Consider the following 20,989-nt stretch of genomic DNA (forward strand, 5'->3'; position numbering starts at 1 on the left):
ATGTGAGATATATTACATATGAGATATTACGTACTTCTGAAATAGACAACTTGTAAAGCAGTTTTCTTAGACATGAACACATTTTTTTCTTTAATTATGCAAGTACAGTTTTCAGTCACTTTCTCTTAACCTGTTCAGGGAATAATCAGGCATCGCCATCCATGAGTTTAATTCTGGGGGATATAAAACGTGAAGAGCAACGCTATGAACTGGAACACTCCAGAACATAGATCCTTATAGTGTCCCACAGTGAATAAGATGTAAGTCACTTATATCAAGAGCATTTTTTAGGAATCTGGCCCATTAACTTTAATTTCACATTAATGATTAAAAAGATGTATTTTCATTTATAAAACAAATATATTTAACTGCTAAGGATCTTCTTAATTTTATTGCAAATGATGAATGGGGTGTTATAATAATCATTTAGGAACTCTGATGAGTAGACATTCTTCACAGTTTCTTCATATTCCTTTATGATTCGTCTTTGTTTACTCATCATTATAAAGCATTTGCATAAATACTCTCTTCCTGGTTGTCAAACTGTATAAGGAACAAAACACAGAAAATAAAAAAAAAAAAAAAAAAAAATTTGCTTCTGTAAAAGTCTTAGTCTAAAATAACACCATGTCAGAGTCACGGATAAAAGCAAAACATAAGACAAAGTAAAAGAGTGGCACCATGTAGTAAAAGTAACAGCTCAGTCATAAGTGAACTATACATATTATGTGGATAAGTTGGAGTAACAAGAGCATGTTTCATACTTCCTGTTACTAATATATAAACATTTATATGAATAGGACTTACATTTTTTAGTATACCACACAGTGTAAAGGTGTAATAAAATGGGGAATACTCTTCTTTTATAAAATAATAACATATGTGAAGCATTTGTCAAACTGCAAATACTAATATGACGATAATGCAGCATATCTTTAATAACGGACATTAAAAGGTTATATTTGAATAAAGATCTTGGTCCAAAATGCCACACACACACACACACACACACACACACACACACACACACACACACACACACACACACACACACACACACACACACACACACAAGTAATTCTACACATTGGTACTCATTACTTATTATTTTCATTTAAAAAACTACATTTATTAAATGGAGGATGGTAATTGCAATTAGGAACTAGCAACAGAATAATCGTCTTTTGCACTTTTGTGTGGCATAATAACATTGCATAACAACCTTACAGTACATTAAGTAACATGCCCTGAATCTAGCAGAAAAAATGGGGTCTATATTAGATAAACAAAAGTTTATCTTACCGAATGCTAACATTATCGAAAATCCCGGAACTCGAGACTGAAATTGTGGGGGGCTGCGCCCCCCACACCCCACACTAAATATATATTCCAACTCCGAGATCGCACTACAGTGAGTAAAGGACTAATATTCCCATCTTCACTGTACTGCAATCTCACAATTCCGGTTTCGGGTTCCGGGATTTTCGCTCATGTTAGCATTCGGTATGATAAACTTTCATTTATGTAATATAGACCCGAAAAAAATGTGCTTGTTATGCACCTGTCTGATGTCAGGAAAGATGTGGAACAAATCTGAGTGTTTAACAGCTATCATGATCTGATCACATGCTGCAGTGCACATAACAGCAAGCACATGACATCAGCAGAAGTACTTTGACAGATTTATAAGCTGTAAGATGCTTCATGCTGCCATATAAGAAAAAATCTGTGGCAGCAAGAAGTCTCTTTAAAAAGTGGCTCACTGACCAGATGGGTATTTTTCTTCTCTCTTCTGTCTGTTTAAAAATGTTAAGTGTTTTACAGATTTCATTGAGACCACACTATAAATAAAATACTGTCTTCTGTCTTCCAAGTTGAAAATGGTGACCCCCCCCCCTTTACCAACCTAAAGGTACTGTTCCTACTTTATCCACAACTCTGAAAAGACATGTTAACTGTGAAGCCCATAAGGTACTGTTCCTACCTTATACACAACTCTGAAAAGACATGTTAACTGTGAAACCCATACAGTAAGTAATCCAGTACCTTCATCAAAGGAGACCGTGTTCAAAAGGTTCAGGAGTTCATTAACTCTGGATGCCCTATTTGCTCTAATTGCAGATGAAAGCCCTCCAGGTGTAGCATCTCTAGTAATTGATAGTATTATTTTTACTTTTCTCAGAGTTGTCTTCCGCACTGCAAACTCACTGTCTCTGCATAGAGTATTACAGTAATTTCTCTCTAAGGTAGCTTTCCAGATATTTTTTCTTTATTTTTGCTGGTATAGTTTGTATTTGGATATTAGAAGTTTATGTTTTTGTTTCTACTTGCTCCCAATTTCAGTAAACCTGATTTAGAGTTCCTTTAAATGATAATGCTGAGGTAGAAATACTGTTTCTTTTTTAAGTGCTGAATGATATGTACGGTAAACTGGTGAAACTGCTACATTGTTGCAATATTGTCTGGTAATAGTTTATTCCGCCTAGTTACACTGACTGTTGCTACTGAATACTCTTTCTGTAAGTTAAACATACATTGTAAAGTGCAGAATGATATTTATGGTAAACCTATGAAACTGCTACATTGTTGCCATATTGTCTGGTAATAGTATATTCCAACCAGTTACACTGCTGCTACTGAATATTCTGTTTCTGTAAGTTAAACATACATTGTAAAGTGCAGAAGGATATTTATGGTAAACTGGTGAAACTGCTGCATAGTTGCAATATTGTCTGGTAATAGAATATTCTAACTAGTTATACTAACTGCTGCTGAATATTTTATTTATTTATTTCATTTATTTATTTTATTTTATTTTACATTTATTAACCGGGGCTGTCTGACTGAGCCGAAAAGGCCCTTTTTCAGCAGAGGCCCGGGGAGAAAAGCTCCACAAAGAAAACTTACAGACACATTTAGTTATTTAGACATGATCAGTACACACACAAATTACAAGAGAGATGTTTTTACAGTGGTATGCGGCACATAAGCAGTTACAGTGGAGAGAACAAACAAAAAAATATTAATTTAAAAAAAAAGGAAATTAATAGATTTGTGATGTACAGCTGAAATTTGGAACATAGGTAGAATACATACATAGTACACAGGTACAGTACATACATTGTAGATTAGCCAGTGTTTGTGAGTAAGACTGAAAACTATTATCAAGTGCTCCAGATTTTGTATGTATATGTTATCCGCTTTCACTAGCCTGGGGAGCAATCATGGTACTGCCAACTTTGCTTGAGATGTTGCCTGATGAGGTCTTTAAAGGATGCTTTGGGTGATGTGTTTTGAATGCTAGTGGGGGCAGCGTTCCATTTTTTAGCCACTGAACTACTATATAGTGCATCTACAAAGCTATTGTAGCTGTTTGTGATTTCTAGTAGTAGTTTGCTTGATGATCTAAGAGGCCTTTTGGCTGAGTGATGTATTAGGTTTTTGAGAGCAGGACACTTATTGGGGAGGTAATAGATAGAATGACAGTGGCAGAGCTGATTGTAGGTTAGGTGGTTGGGCAGTTCAGACCAGTGGAGCTGTCTCAAAGCAGTGCAGTGATGAGTTCTATATGAGCAATTTGCAGCAAAGTGGGAAATTCTGTTATTGCAGGCTTCCATTTTGCTTAGTTCAGTTTTGTTGAGATTAGTCAAAATGGGAGATGCATAGAGTAGGGTGGATAGAAGTTGGGAGCAAGCAATGGCTGATCTTGTGTTGTTGGTAAGAAATGGTTTGATAGGGTAGAGTGACGCCAGTTTGGCATGTACTTTTGTAATAGTTAAGTTGATATGACTATCAAATTTTAGGTGGGAGTCTATGGTTATTCCCAATAGCTTAACCTGTGCCACTGGAGTGATTGGTGTAGCATTTGTGGAGTAGATAGTGAACTGACTGTTAGTGTTTTTGTTAGAACTGGTTATAATCACAAGCTGAGTTTTCTTTAGCTTGAGGAGAAGTTGGGCTTTGGTAAGGTAGTTTTCAACATCAGAGAATGCTAGTTGAGTTGCTTGCAGGAGGGTGGGAATGTTTTGTGCAGCACAGATTAAGGCAGTGCCATCTGCATACTGAATTATAGATGCATGCTGCGTGGAGGTATGGAGGTAATTTGTGAAGATTGTGAATAGTAGTGGTCCTAAGATAGAACCCTGTGGGACTCCTATAGTTATGGGCAGCTGAGGAGAGAGAGAATTTTCCCATTTCACAGCTTGGTACCTGTCAGTTAAGTAGCTTTGGAACCAGGTAAGAGTGGAATTTGATAGATGATATTGGTTTAGTTTGTTTAGCAGGTTTTGGTGTGAGACTGTGTCAAATGCTTTGGACATATCCAAAAAAAGAGTTGACACTTGTAGGCCTTCATTTTTGAGATGGTTTACTGTGTCTGTGAAGCAGAGGAGGGCTGTAGTGGTACTATGAGCAGGTCTGAAACCATGCTGAGTAGGTGACAGGATGTTGCTGTCTAGGAGATAGTTTAGCATCTGGGTATGGATACATTTTTCTAGGATTCTGGCCAGGGGGGAGAGTAAAGCAATGGGTCTGTAGTTATTAAATTCAGTGGAGGTCCCACCATTATGTATGGGTATAACATAGAATATTTTCCAGAGTTTGGGCACATAGTTTTCAACAATTGATCTGTTTATGAGAGTGGAGACTGGGATAGCAATAGCATCTACTGTGAGTTTCAAGAAATAGCTGGGGAGTAGGTCGGCTGCTGTTGATGAGGTTTTTAGTTTGGAGAGCATGTGTTTGATTGAAGCGGTGGAAACTGTTTTGCAGGTAAAGCTTGTATCAGTGTTATTTGTGTTGGGGGGGATAGTGAGGAAGGAACTGTCATATGATACTAAGGATAGAAATGAGTTCACAAAGTGGGAGATCAATTGTGTTTCGATGGGAACTTTAGTGTCAGGGGTGGTTGATTTGGGGGTAGCCTTTTGGGTGGATTTTAGTAGCTGGTTTACATTTTTCCAAAATTTTTGTGGGTTGTGTTGGTATTTAGTTTGTAATGTTGTGTAGTAGGATTTTTTGTCCAGACTAATGCATTTTTTTGCATGGTTGCGCAGTTCTTGGTACTTAGTTAGGCTTTGTGTTTCTTTGTTTTTTTGATAGTAAAGCCAGGCAGTGTCTCTGGACCTGAAGATTTGTTTGGTTTCTTTACTGAGCCAGGGGTTTGTAGAGGTTCTAACCTTGATTTTGCACAATTGAGCGACAGTGTCTAGGTGTTGTAGAAATGTTTTGTTGAAACATGCTACAGCCTGGTCAAGTGGGAGGGTTTTTAGGAGGGTCCAGTCACAGTTACAGAGTAAAGTGTTGAGGACCTCAGGAGAGAATTTTTTTTATGTTTCTAGTGGATATATAGTTAGTGGTTTTGCATATGCTTGTTCTACTATGTATAAAGTATATTATGTTGTGGCCACTTAAGGTGTCTGGGAGACTGCCTGTGTGAGGGTACAATGTAGGGTTGTTAGTTAGGATCCAGTCAAGGATGGATTCCCTTTTAGATTTTTTATCACATCTAGCTGGAATCTGGACTAGCTGCTGGTAGCCATGGAGATTTATTAGATTACTTGGTGGTTCTGATATACAGGTGAACCAATCTAGGTTGAAGTCCCCCAGAATAAGGGTTTCTTGAGAGTATGTGGAAGAACACCAGGATAAGAAGTCTTCAAGGCTAGCAGGTGCATTACCAGGTGGAATATAGATCACAATTGTGGTGATGATCTTTTTAGGGTGAAGTTGAAGTTGTGAGATAAGTATGTCCCAATTATTGGGGGAGGGGGAAGAGTTTGGTAATTGACGGACAGTTAAGTTGGACTTGTACAGTAAGGCAGTTCCGCCCCCTTTACAAAGTGGTCTGTCTTCTCTAATGATATTGTAGCCGGTAGGGAGAACTTCTGTGTTAGCTATGTTTTTATTTAGCCAAGTTTCTGTTAAAGCAACTATGTCTGGGGAGTAGTGTGCTATTGTGGCCTGGAGTTCAGGTATTTTATTTTTGATACTTCTAATATTAATATTTAGCATTAAAAGATGGGTGGTTTTTCTGTTGTTGTTGATTTGCCCAGGGATGAAGAAAGTGGGAGTGTTATGTTCTGACATTTGTGTTGGAGCACTTTGTGTTGGACAGGATGGATTTGGGCCTGGGTTGGGGTGGATGTCCCCACTTATGGTGAGTCTGGTGTTAAAATGGTGATACAGATGTTGGAGTTTGGTAATGAGTGTGAGAAAGTATTGTGTTTTTTTGGAGTAGGAATGAGAGCATATGTGTTTAGTTCTGAATTGGTCCGTTATGTAGTTCTTGAATAACTGTGGGCAGATATTATTATAATGTGTGGTGTCTGTATACGAGAGTGCATAATGCAGTGTTGTGCTACTAAGGTTAGGGATATTGCTAGAGTGATAACTTGTGGTGTTGTAAAGAATTATGAGAAGACTGACTAGACTTAGTTGTGTGATAGTCATGGTTATAAAGTTTAAGTTGTTTCTAGGTAGGGGGTCTGAATAGGAATTATAGGGTTGCACTATATGTGGATGAGGAAGTAGTGTCGGTGATGTAAAAAATGCCTAGTGGGAATGAAAGTGATTGGGAGTATTTTGTGTGGAGCAAGTTGGTGTGGTATAATGTGATATGACTTGAGGAGCTGTGATTGGTGGAGGTGATGTAAGGGTGAGCTGTTGGTGTGGCTATGATTACTATAAATGTAGAGGTAGTGGGGGCAGGAGGAATAGGGGGCACGGCAGGGGAGTAGAGAGAGCCTGAGCGTTAGCGAGGGCGAACAGACCGGGGCAGACCCAACCAAGACAAGAGAAAAAAGTAAGTGTTACTTTACAAATTTGAACACTTTTAAAACATATTCCTGAGGTCTAATGGCTTATTGGCAAGCAGAACGTAATTGCTGAAGAGCACTTGTGTCCTGGTGGGAGACTAGAAATGTAAAGATGGCTCCATGCTCAGCAGGATTCTAATATAGACTTTGTATTGGGGGGGGGGGGATAGCACAAGGGGTGTAAACCAGGTGGAATGCAAAGAAACCAGAGAGGCAATCAGTGGAAATCAGTGAAGGCCTTAGACGGGGTAAATAAGAATTCAAACTACCTATAAAGTGAAGGAGAGAAGAGACAGCAAAGTTTATTAAAGCTGGGAGTGTGTCTTCACATTGACTTGCTGATTAGTAACCAGTTTGTGCACAGATTAGAGTAGGGAGATACATTACCAATAAAGGGGAATGTACAGAGATGCAAATAAACAGGTGGGCCTCCAAGTGATACAAACTAAGGCAGAAAGCACTGAGAGGGCTGCTTGATGGTTAATTTAGACACAGGGATGTGAATTAAATGTATACTGTCTATTGGACAGTTAGGATTACTGTACTAGCGGGAGGGGGGACACAAGGCTACAACAGTCAGTTTTATTAGCACGCTGAGAACTACTAAGAAATACTGCTATTGTAATAGCTTCACTCTCATAAAACATACAAGTAGAATGCCTGGGTGGACTGACCCTGCTCTTGAGGCTCAAAATGTATATCCTTGTTTAGTTTGCAGTACTGATTCCTTCTTAAGAATAAGAAGAAGAAGAATAAGACTGGTTGCAGAGTCTGTATGCATTTCTTTTGATGACGTCTAATAGGCTATGTTCACTTGCTCTGCTTTCTGTACAATATTTATGATGGTTGTGCTTATTTTGATGTCTTTATTTTATTACTTTTAGTCTTACATTCTTTCCTTTTGTCTTCTTTGCAACTTTTAGAGCCACTGAGCACCTGATCGCTTTGGGCCCCCCCCCCAACTTGTTGTAGCCACTTGTGTAGTGTAGGTGCCAGCTTTTATGACTACTGTTATGCCTTGTTAAAATCTGTTACAGTCAGCTAGAGTGCATACCCCAGGAGCAACAGCTAAAAACCTTCTTCCTCTTAGCCCCCCCCCACCCCTTTCATCCGTTTCACTGTTGATAATTTGTTTTATGTTAAGGTACTGATTATTTTTTACAATTGCTGTGGGTGCAGCCCCGCTACGTTCAAGCTCACTTTGCTCGTCTCCCACCCCCATTCCCACCCCCCTATATCATTTCCTTTATACCTACCCACCTGTTTCCTCCCACCCAAACTCTCCTCCCCTTCCTGTTCCGCACAAACACTCTAGCCTACTTCCTGCCTCCAACATAGAATCCCTACCTCCTCCACCACCCTATAACCATTAACTATTACCTTAATATTTTAACTGCAGTAAATACGCATATCTGAACATAGTACAAATAAATTGACAATATATAATTCCCATTCACGTTATCCATAGTCAAGAACATCATTACAGATAAAGTAGCAAGTATCCCCCCGTATTTACTAACTCACTGTCTCTGCTACCCTCTCTTAACTAGAGGATACCAATTACCTGACCAATACTTCCTGGCCATACTGCAGCTCCCTAGCACATAAAACGATAGCTCTTGCACTGGCCATACTCTCCATCACTTTTCTGTAGCCGTATACCCAGCATTACCTGATGCTTATATAGCTCCTAAGTCCCTATAATCACTTCAACTTGTAGCTACAAACAACTCCCATTAGCAAGTCTTACACTCTCATCCACATATCACTTCAAATCTCTTACCCCTCTTAACAGCAAACTCCCACATACACCTAATACTGCACCTTTAATACAACAGCAATCTCTCTCATTCATAGATGGTACCCTTGCATGTAACTCATTCTTTCTGAAACTAGATAACATGGGTTACACATATCTAACCCAACTACTAAAAACATCATTCTACCCATTAATAATCTTCACCCTACTCCTACTTTCCATCCTGTCCTCCTACCACACTCAGCTTCATAACCACACCCCATCCCCTTGGCAAACTGATTCCATAGCCAGCACCACCAAACTAAAAAACTTCCCTATATCGCCATGTGACCTTACCTACCCCTACCCTTCTCTTACTCATGCATTAAACTGAAAATCAAAACTAACCCCCTCTCTTCTCAAAGACAAACTAAAATAATTCACAAATTGACCAAACTCTATCTACACCTACTCCATAAACTCACTTGCAGTGGTGATATACATCCCAATCCAGGACCAAAAACATCAATCAGCCCAAACTTAAATCAGCTAAATCCCCTACACCACACACCTACCTCTGCTCAGCTCTTTTTAAACATTAATGTAAGAAGTATACTTAACAAAATTTATGACCTTCATGCCCTACTAGCTCTATACAAACCAGATATCGCTGTGTTAACTGAAACATGACTCAAACCACAACATCACAATAATGAGATCACTGCCCCGGATTACAACATTATCCGAAGAGACAGATCAGAGAAAAAGGTCGGAGGTGTTGCAGTATTATTCCAAAATCATTTTGCCTTAGAACAACTAGATTACAATACCCATGAATTCAAAGATGTAGAACTAATCCTTGCCAATTTAAAAATAAGCTCCAACAAACATATAATTATTTCAGATGGCTATATACCACCAGGCAATAACATCACTGTAATGGAAAGCCTGCTTAATTGGACCTCCAACTCCCTTCCACATGAAACCATACTATTAGGAGACTTCAATATTGACTGGCTTCACTGCTCCAGCCATAACCCCTCTGCCTTCATAAACCTCCACAGGTTTACCCAAACTATAACCACCCCCACTCGAATTAACAAAACTTCCAAATGCCAGTCCATCTTAGACTGGATCCTGGTATCTGACCCCGCTCTTGCACAACAATCTGGTTGTCTTCCAAATACCCTAAGTGACCATCATCCAACCTACCTAATTAGGAACAGATCCCAAACCATCAATCAACCTATCCTCAGAGTAGTTAGAAACAAAAAAAACTTTATAGCTACTGACCTCATCAATACTTTAAAAAGCTGTAACTGGACCCTCCCTAAAACATCTACCTCTAGACGATGACATTGAGTACTTTAACACAACCTTCATAAAAATCTTAAACCATCATGCACCCCCCTAGAACCATTAGAAAAAAAAAACAACTATGCCTCATGGCTAAGAAAAGATACTAAAACTATAATGAATGAAAGAAAGGGACAAGGCCTGGATTCAATATCAGAAAAACAAAACCAATACTTTGAGAAAAAACTATGTAGAACTCCGTAACAAAGCCAGAAAACAAATCAAACTAGACAAATCTAGCTACTTTACAAGCATGCAAGAAAAATATGCTCACAACCCACAAAAATTCTGGGCCTCAATAAATGGCATACTGCATCCAGGAAGGTCCACGACTCCAACCCCTGTGCTTCCAAATAACCAGGAAAACATTCCTACTCAGTATAACAAATTCTTTACTGAAACAGTTCAGACCCTTGCCAATGCCCAAAATATTACTAGCAGCCCCACACCAATAACTACCCCAACCCACCCCAATATACAAAACAATAGCCCCAGTTTTCACCTCCACTCTGTATCCACCAAATCAATATCTAAACTCCTTGGTAAACTTAAACAAACCATCCAAGCAGCTGATAAGCTACCAGCAGACTACCTTTGGCTCTCAGCTGAAGCTATAGTCTGTCCTGTCTCTATTCTCATAAACAGATCTCTCTCAGAATGCAAAGTCCCCACCTCATGGAAAACATCATATATAATTCCACTGCACAAAGGAGGCAACTCCTTAGAGCTCACCAACTATCACCTAACAGCAATCCTATCACCTTTATCCAAAATATTAGAAAGAGTTGTTGATACTCAACTAATACAGTACCTCCAGAATAACAACCTACTCTCCATATCCCAGCATGGCTTTAGACCCTCCCATAGCACCACGACAGCACTACTATCATTCACCAACATAGTTAACCACCACAGAAACAAGGGTCTATTTGTTTCTTCCATATTCTTAGACCTATCAAAAGCCTTTGACATGGTAAACCACAGTCTGCTTCTTGATACTCTATCCACCCTAAATATAAGTCCCTCCTCTATATCATGGTTAAGCAGCTACTTATCTGCCCGTCAGCAAGCAGTCATATGGCAGGACCAATTGTTCCCCCTGTTACCAGTAACCATAGGAGTCCCTCAAGGATCCATCATTGGCCCATTGCTGTTCTCTCTATTTACAAATCAGATCTCTTCATCCTGTCCAACTGCCTCAATAGTACAATATGCAGATGACTCTACCCTCATATGTGCTGCCCCTACCCTTAGTGAACTGCAAACCCTTACCCAAAATGACTTCACCCTAGCTGAAACTTGGTTCACTAACATCAAACTTCTTCTTAATCCCAAAAAAAACAAACAAATTTTTTTCAGCCCTGGAAGAGCTCCTCCCCTAAATAATAATTTCACCATTAACTCCAAAGAAAACATTCAAATCAGTCCAACCACACACACTAAACTGCTAGGTGTAGAAATAGACAATAACCTGAGGTTCGACATCCACATAGCACAAACCATTAAAAAAGTTAATAAAAACTTGGTCTCCTCTACAGGAACAAACAGTTTATGACAAAACGCACCAAAGTAACCATCGCAAGGACTCATCTTCTATCCAGCCTCCTTATGCCTCTCCTATCTTGACCAATCTCTGCCAAACGGATCTAAATAAAATGGAGTCTTGCTACAACAAGATTGCCACGTTTGTTACTGAAGCCTCATATAGGTCCCACCACTGTCTATCCCTTAAGCAGCTCAGCTGGCTTGAGTTGCCTCATATACTTCTACTCAATCAACTCGCTATAGCACACAAACTCTACTACCTTCCTGAGAAAACCCCAGCATGTCAGCACCTAATTCAGCCCCCCAGAGCCTCATAACTGTCATCAAACATAAAAACAAAGCTGGTAAGTTCCTCTTTGACAACATCATTGCCAAAACCTGGAACAGATTACCAAGCCAAATAACTTCTACCACCTCCTTTAGTCAATTTAAAAAAACTTCTGAAAACCCACTAAGTAACTGGCTATGCTCATGCCACTCACCAGGCTAATCCATACCAAGAGAATTTGTCAGGGTACAGCTATGTATAAACAGTTTCTCCCCTGAAAGCTTCCAAACCCATATACATTTACCTTACAAAACTTATAACTACAATAGAAAAAAAATGTACCTCTGATTGTCTACTGTAAGAAATGTTAATCACTAGCATGATGTCCTGTTGTGTGTATATATGCTATATATATGTTTGTTAATCACCACCATGTTGTCCTGATGTGTATATATGCCATATGCATGTATGTTTTACTTCTTTTTACTCTCATGTAATGTATTATAATGTGAAGCTTATCTCCCCAGGCCTCTGCTGAAAATGGACCTGTGTCTCCTGGTAAACAAATGTAAAATAAATTAATTAATTAAAGTATTTCTTTTTCCTCCAAACAGTGTCTGTAGTTATGGTTAGCATTTCCTTACCCCAGTGAAGAACATCCTGGCTGATATTTCCCACTATAAATTAGAAGACTGCTTGCCCAATCATCTGAAAATGTTTTTTGTGGTCTTGCCTGGTCTTCCCTTCCACTGAATGCTATAGATACTGCCTTCCTGAACTGCCCATACCTACTGATCAAATCCAGAAATCCCATTCTAGTACTATATGGAAGGCATTGTTCTTTACTTTGAAAGCTTCTCTCACAGCTTGTTTTCATTTTAGTTAGTCTGTTAAGTTATATTTGTTTACCAGGTTAGGGCATTGATCTCAATGGACTATTTGCAGGCACAGCCTGGGTGAACAGGATAACATAAGAAATGAAGAAAACATATTTTACAGATACAAGGATTTGCTAAAAACACACGCATGCGTGCACACAAGCACACACACATAGATAGATATAGGGTCTATATTGCTTTGTTGAACACTTAATTGAGCAAATTGCTATTCATTGAACTCAATTCAATGAAAGCTCTGTTAAGCAAATGGTCATTTCAGTGAAAGGTTTCCTAGGGAAAAAAGCTAGTGGGCTAGCTACCGACCATAAAAAAACACAAAATATAAAACTCTGTAAAGCGTGGAGGGAGGCTTTACCCGTCTCAGCCCCAAAAAGGGGGGGCTTCACCCCCACCCCCTAACTAAATATATCAACTCTGAGATTGCACTACAGTGAGGAAAAGACAAATTCCTGATGATGGCCAACCATGTCATTTCCCTAGGAAATGATTGTTCACTTAATTGAGCTTTTGCTGAATTAGGTTCGATGAATAGCGATTCGCTCAATTAAGCATTTGACAAAGTGATATAGACCCATATATATAATATATAAAAAATTATTCACTGGAAGTTGCAGAACATCATATCACTGAAGACCAGATGAGTGAAATTCTGAAACATCAAACATGAGATTGAAAAAATTTAAAAAGAAAAGAAGTCTTCTTTTACATTTTTTACAAGAGGCAAGCCCCCCGCACCACCCACACCCCCTGCTACTGAAAAATACCAACTCCGAGACTGCACTACAGTGAAGAGAATGAGAAATTTCCCATTCCACTCTGTACATTGATCTCCATTCAGAGTGCTCAATGTTTCAGAACTTCGATCATCTGGTCTTCGACGCTATGATGTTCGATACTTCAATCATTTGAAGTAGACCTACATATATATATCTCTATATATATATATATATATATATATATATATATATATATATATATATATATATATATATATATATATATATATATATATAGATATACACACACACACACACACACACACACACACACACACACACACACACACACACACACACACACACACACACACACACATTCAGAGATGTAACATTTAGTTGAAAAAGCAATTTATGGAAAATGTTATTATGCCTAGTAGAGCTTTATGGATAAGCTGTAGACATAATGACTGAGGTGGCTTATGCTACAGAGATAACAGTAAAGGATTCTCCAAATGGATGCAGGTGTATCACCACAAGATGTACTGCCCAGGATTTTAGCACAGTTCTTTGTTGCCAACTCAAAAAATGAAATCTTAAACTCCATCTCCTCAAAATTCCTTAGTATTAGGGAAAAGTAATTCTGTAGATGGGTGCTGAATGATTCTGAACAAAAGTATTTGTAAGGTGATAGTGCAATGTCTATATATATATGGATTTCCAAAGTTGATATAAATATTGCATGTCTGTAAGACCCAAATGGAAACATATTTATCCATTGACAATTGTTATGTGTGAATTTAGAAACATTGAAGTAAACTTGCTGAAACCACGTTCAGCCAATGATTAAAGCAGGTATTTTTGCAGGGGACGAGTCCTCCTTTACCCATAATCCCACATTCCCCAAACATATTTATATTTTATTTGAGATCACACATTCAGTAAAGAGAAACTTTTACTGAAGTCTGTTTTAGTTAACTTTTATTTATTTATTAACCTGGAAAGTCTGACTTGTGACAATGCCAATTTTCAGCAGAGGCCAGGCAAGAAATGTTCCAGATGCATGTCTTTGTAACATGGGAGGAAACTGGAGCACCCGGAGGAAACTCACATGAATGCAGGGAGGATATGTAGACTCCACACAGAAGGCACCCAGCCGAGAATTGAACTGGAGAACCTCTTGCTCTGAGGTGAAAATGCTACCACTGCGCCATCCATCTTATGTTTAACTCTTCCAAGGACTGGATAGTCTGGGACATATAGCCTGATGTCTGATAACACCATTGTAAAGTTAATGACTGATTTTTAGCCCAAGATATGCTGGCACCAAGTGCACTTATGAGCACTGATGTTTTTGAATATAAGTGTTTGTTATTGACAATATATGACTAGTGCAAAAATCCAGTAACAGCTCATCATTTTACTTTAATCAGGCAGTTCATCACTTCCAGTCATACCTATGTGGTTATCGCTATCATTCACTCAGTCTAGGGATCTAAACCTCTTTTGCAACATCAGCAGATTGGTTTGGAGAGACAGGTATATTTTGCAGTGGATACCACTGCTATGAAACAGATTCCCCATCCACATAAAACAAAGTTCATCCCTGTCCATTTTCAAGTTCAGCTTAGATCTATGAATGGGAAACTGAACATTTACCCTAATACCATCCCCTGTACTACTAATTAACATATGCAGCTCATAAATGCTTTGTCCCATGCATGGGTCTCCTCAAACTATGTATGGTATCATCCCAGTTATTCTCTTTAGGGCTAATATATACTTATCAGCCACTGGATGGATAAGGCCAATCTATAACCAAATGGGATAGGATATCTTGAACACAGAAAGGGAACTTGGCTTGGCTTAAAATGGCCTGCAAGGACAGCTAGCCTAATACTTACCTATGAACCTATTCACAATACGAGCAGTGAAGTCTCCCAGCAGAACTAGAGCTAATATCTTGTATTTTATCAAGAAACACACACAAAACCTTTATGAATGCAAAATATGAGTTTTCTGTTGAAAGTGACCCTCTGGTTTACTGCCAAAAAACAACAACTTGCACTTCCTTGCATTCTCTTATTATATTTTGTTTTACTCTAGTATTATTATGTAAAATTAGTTAATATCACTATTTTGGATTAACTGGCACAGATGTTTAATTGCTTTACACTGACAAGTGTGCATGAAGTAACAACATTTTTTTTTTATTTTTATGAACACTGTACTTACTGCATTTCCTAATATAGAAGGCACTGCAGAGCTGTCTAAGAAGGAATCTGTATGATAATAAAAAAAGAAAGATTACAATTTCAGACATTTGACTTAAGGTTTTATAATGATTCAGCAATGAGTTTAGGAAGCAAAATATGTCACCATATCAAACTGGTATGCATTGAATAAAAAAAAAAAAATCATTAACAAGACAATGACTTATCATAAAACATAGCTCTCATTGAGACCTTTTATGGTGTCTAGAAAATATCAGAAAACAAAGTACTCAAAACTTTTGCCCAGAAGGGTTGAACAAAAAGATCCTTACCCTGCTTGTCTGCTACAACAGCCTGCATTCTACATAGTGCTTTATGAATAGTGTGGATTATGTTTTACTAACAAAAACCCTCAGAAATGCTAACATATGATTAGTCAGTGCAGAAACATCAAGACGGTAGAACAACATAAACCCAGTAAAACAAGAATGGACAGTAGATACCCTTACAAGTAGAATCGCACAGCTGTAATATTTCTTAATGTCTCTAATCCAGTGAATATGTTACTGGGCCTAACTTTTGCAACATTTTTGAACTGCCTTGGTTTGACAGCTACTTTGAAAGTTGTGAAAGTAAATTAACATCAGACTTGGCGATCAGCTGTCAAAATGTGTTCCCATGCTCTCAATCATTTTGCAGTTTGAAAGCACATTTGAGAAGAACTCAGATGTTGTGGACCTATAATATCTACTGTCACTCTATACATCAATGCATTTGGCAGTTGTCAAAATAGCTGTCAAACTATGTCAGTTAAAAATAAAAAAATACAGTCCATTTAATTACTGAGTTATTTATCTGACAGCTGTCAAAACAGATGTCAACTGCTACTAGATTACTATAAGCAATCACTTCCATAAATAATTCATTTGCATTGACATCCATTCTGACAGGACTCAAATAAGGAATTTAATTACTGTGTTTTTCAATTTATAGCCTCATAAATACACACACACACACACACACACACACACACACACATGCCTCCATACATGCAAACACACATAGCAACACATACACACACACAGATAGTGATGGGTCTATATTACTTTACTGAAGGTTCGTTTTCATGAACATTCATTCATCGAACCATATAATGTGAATCTTCACTTCTGCAAACATTCAGTTCAACAAATGACTTTCCCAGGGAAAGTAACAAGTTGCCCAGCATCAGAAATTTGCCCTTTTCCCCACCTTAGTGCAATGTTGGAGTTGTTATATATAGTTCGGGGGGTGTAGTCCTCTGCCTGGGTGGGTATGAAATACTGTGCATTGTGCGATAGTCTGAATGATGGGCAACTTTTTATTTTCCCTGGGAAAGTAATGTGTTAAACTGAACAGTTGCAGAAGTAAACATTCGCTGTATATGGTTCAATGAACAAAGGTTCTTGGGAATGAACCTTTGATAAACTGATATAGACCTAATAGTGACATGCAGACTCACAGACTCAGACACACATACAAGCACAGGCACACAAACACATACATGCTGTCCCACAGACACAAAGGTAGGCAAATATACAAAAGCACAGACACAAATACACAGACAAGCACAAACACACACACACACGAATGCGTGCATGTTAACTTGGAGACACAAAGAAAGACAGGCAAGCACACATAAGTACACAATCACAAGCACACACATAAACACACAGACACATACACAGACCTGCACATGTGTGCTCTCAAGTACACATACACACATGTGCACGTACACACACACACACACACACACACACACACACACACACACACACACACACACACACACACACACACACACACACCACAAAAATCCACTGGCTATTATCCAGCCATTTCTAAAAGTACAATGTGAAAAATGTTCCTTCTGAACAACAACAAGAAAACAAAAACATTCTTTAAAATGACAGCACCATGAAAAAAAAGAAGAGGTAGAGGTCACTGATAAATCCGGCAATACTCTCCGGAGTCGAAATTATATAGAACTGATGGATAATGCCTAACATTTGTGGTATCATTACTTACTTAAATGATATAGAACTGATGGATAATGCCTAACATTTGGGGTATCATTACTTACTTAAATGATATAGAACTGATGGATAATGCCTAACATTTGGGGTATCATTACTTACTTAAATGATATAGAACTGATGGATAATGCCTAACATTTGGGGTATCATTACTTACTTAAATGATACAGAACTGATGGATAATGCCTAACATTTGAGGTATCATTACTTACTTAAATGATATAGAATGAATGGATAATGCCTAACATTTGGGGTATCATTACTTACTTAAATGATATAGAACTGATGGATAATGCCTAACATTTGGGGTATCATTACTTACTTAAATGATATAGAACTGATGGATAATGCCTAACATTTGGGGTATCATTACTTACTTAAATGATATAGAACTGATGGATAATGCCTAACATTTGGGGTATCATTACTTACTTAAATGATATAGAACTGATGGATAATGCCTAACATTTGGGGTATCATTACTTACTTAAATGATATAGAACTGATGGATAATGCCTAACATTTGGGGTATCATTACTTACTTAAATGATATAGAACTGATGGATAATGCCTAACATTTGGGGTATCATTACTTACTTAAATGATATAGAACTGATGGATAATGCCTAACATTTGGGGTATCATTACTTACTTAAATGATATAGAACTGATGGATAATGCCTAACATTTGGGGTATCATTACTTACTTAAATGATATAGAACTGATGGATAATGCCTAACATTTGGGGTATCATTACTTACTTAAATGATATAGAACTGATGGATAATGCCTAACATTTGGGGTATCATTACTTACTTAAATGATATAGAACTGATGGATAATGCCTAACATTTGGGGTATCATTACTTACTTAAATGATATAGAACTGATGGATAATGCCTAACATTTGGGGTATCATTACTTACTTAAATGATATAGAACTGATGGATAATGCCTAACATTTGGGGTATCATTACTTACTTAAATGATATAGAACTGATGGATAATGCCTAACATTTGGGGTATCATTACTTACTTAAATGATATAGAACTGATGGATAATGCCTAACATTTGGGGTATCATTACTTACTTAAATGATATAGAACTGATGGATAATGCCTAACATTTGGGGTATCATTACTTACTTAAATGATATAGAACTGATGGATAATGCCTAACATTTGGGGTATCATTACTTACTTAAATGATATAGAACTGATGGATAATGCCTAACATTTGGGGTATCATTACTTACTTAAATGATATAGAACTGATGGATAATGCCTAACATTTGGGGTATCATTACTTACTTAAATGATATAGAACTGATGGATAATGCCTAACATTTGGGGTATCATTACTTACTTAAATGATATAGAACTGATGGATAATGCCTAACATTTGGGGTATCATTACTTACTTAAATGATATAGAACTGATGGATAATGCCTAACATTTGGGGTATCATTACTTACTTAAATGATATAGAACTGATGGATAATGCCTAACATTTGGGGTATCATTACTTACTTAAATGATATAGAACTGATGGATAATGCCTAACATTTGGGGTATCATTACTTACTTAAATGATATAGAACTGATGGATAATGCCTAACATTTGGGGTATCATTACTTACTTAAATGATATAGAACTGATGGATAATGCCTAACATTTGGGGTATCATTACTTACTTAAATGATATAGAACTGATGGATAATGCCTAACATTTGGGGTATCATTACTTACTTAAATGATATAGAACTGATGGATAATGCCTAACATTTGGGGTATCATTACTTACTTAAATGATATAGAACTGATGGATAATGCCTAACATTTGGGGTATCATTACTTACTTAAATGATATAGAACTGATGGATAATGCCTAACATTTGGGGTATCATTACTTACTTAAATGATATAGAACTGATGGATAATGCCTAACATTTGGGGTATCATTACTTACTTAAATGATATAGAACTGATGGATAATGCCTAACATTTGGGGTATCATTACTTACTTAAATGATATAGAACTGATGGATAATGCCTAACATTTGGGGTATCATTACTTACTTAAATGATATAGAACTGATGGATAATGCCTAACATTTGGGGTATCATTACTTACTTAAATGATATAGAACTGATGGATAATGCCTAACATTTGGGGTATCATTACTTACTTAAATGATATAGAACTGATGGATAATGCCTAACATTTGGGGTATCATTACTTACTTAAATGATATAGAACTGATGGATAATGCCTAACATTTGGGGTATCATTACTTACTTAAATGATATAGAACTGATGGATAATGCCTAACATTTGGGGTATCATTACTTACTTAAATGATATAGAACTGATGGATAATGCCTAACATTTGGGGTATCATTACTTACTTAAATGATATAGAACTGATGGATAATGCCTAACATTTGGGGTATCATTACTTACTTAAATGATATAGAACTGATGGATAATGCCTAACATTTGGGGTATCATTACTTACTTAAATGATATAGAACTGATGGATAATGCCTAACATTTGGGGTATCATTACTTACTTAAATGATATAGAACTGATGGATAATGCCTAACATTTGGGGTATCATTACTTACTTAAATGATATAGAACTGATGGATAATGCCTAACATTTGGGGTATCATTACTTACTTAAATGATATAGAACTGATGGATAATGCCTAACATTTGGGGTATCATTACTTACTTAAATGATATAGAACTGATGGATAATGCCTAACATTTGGGGTATCATTACTTACTTAAATGATATAGAACTGATGGATAATGCCTAACATTTGGGGTATCATTACTTACTTAAATGATATAGAACTGATGGATAATGCCTAACATTTGGGGTATCATTACTTACTTAAATGATATAGAACTGATGGATAATGCCTAACATTTGGGGTATCATTACTTACTTAAATGATATAGAACTGATGGATAATGCCTAACATTTGGGGTATCATTACTTACTTAAATGATATAGAACTGATGGATAATGCCTAACATTTGGGGTATCATTACTTACTTAAATGATATAGAACTGATGGATAATGCCTAACATTTGGGGTATCATTACTTACTTAAATGATATAGAACTGATGGATAATGCCTAACATTTGGGGTATCATTACTTACTTAAATGATATAGAACTGATGGATAATGCCTAACATTTGGGGTATCATTACTTACTTAAATGATATAGAACTGATGGATAATGCCTAACATTTGGGGTATCATTACTTACTTAAATGATATAGAACTGATGGATAATGCCTAACATTTGGGGTATCATTACTTACTTAAATGATATAGAACT

Source organism: Protopterus annectens, chromosome 16.part0 (assembly GCF_019279795.1).
Source record: "Protopterus annectens isolate FY-2018-M chromosome 16.part0, PAN1.0, whole genome shotgun sequence".
NCBI classification, from domain to species: Eukaryota; Metazoa; Chordata; order Ceratodontiformes; family Protopteridae; genus Protopterus; species Protopterus annectens.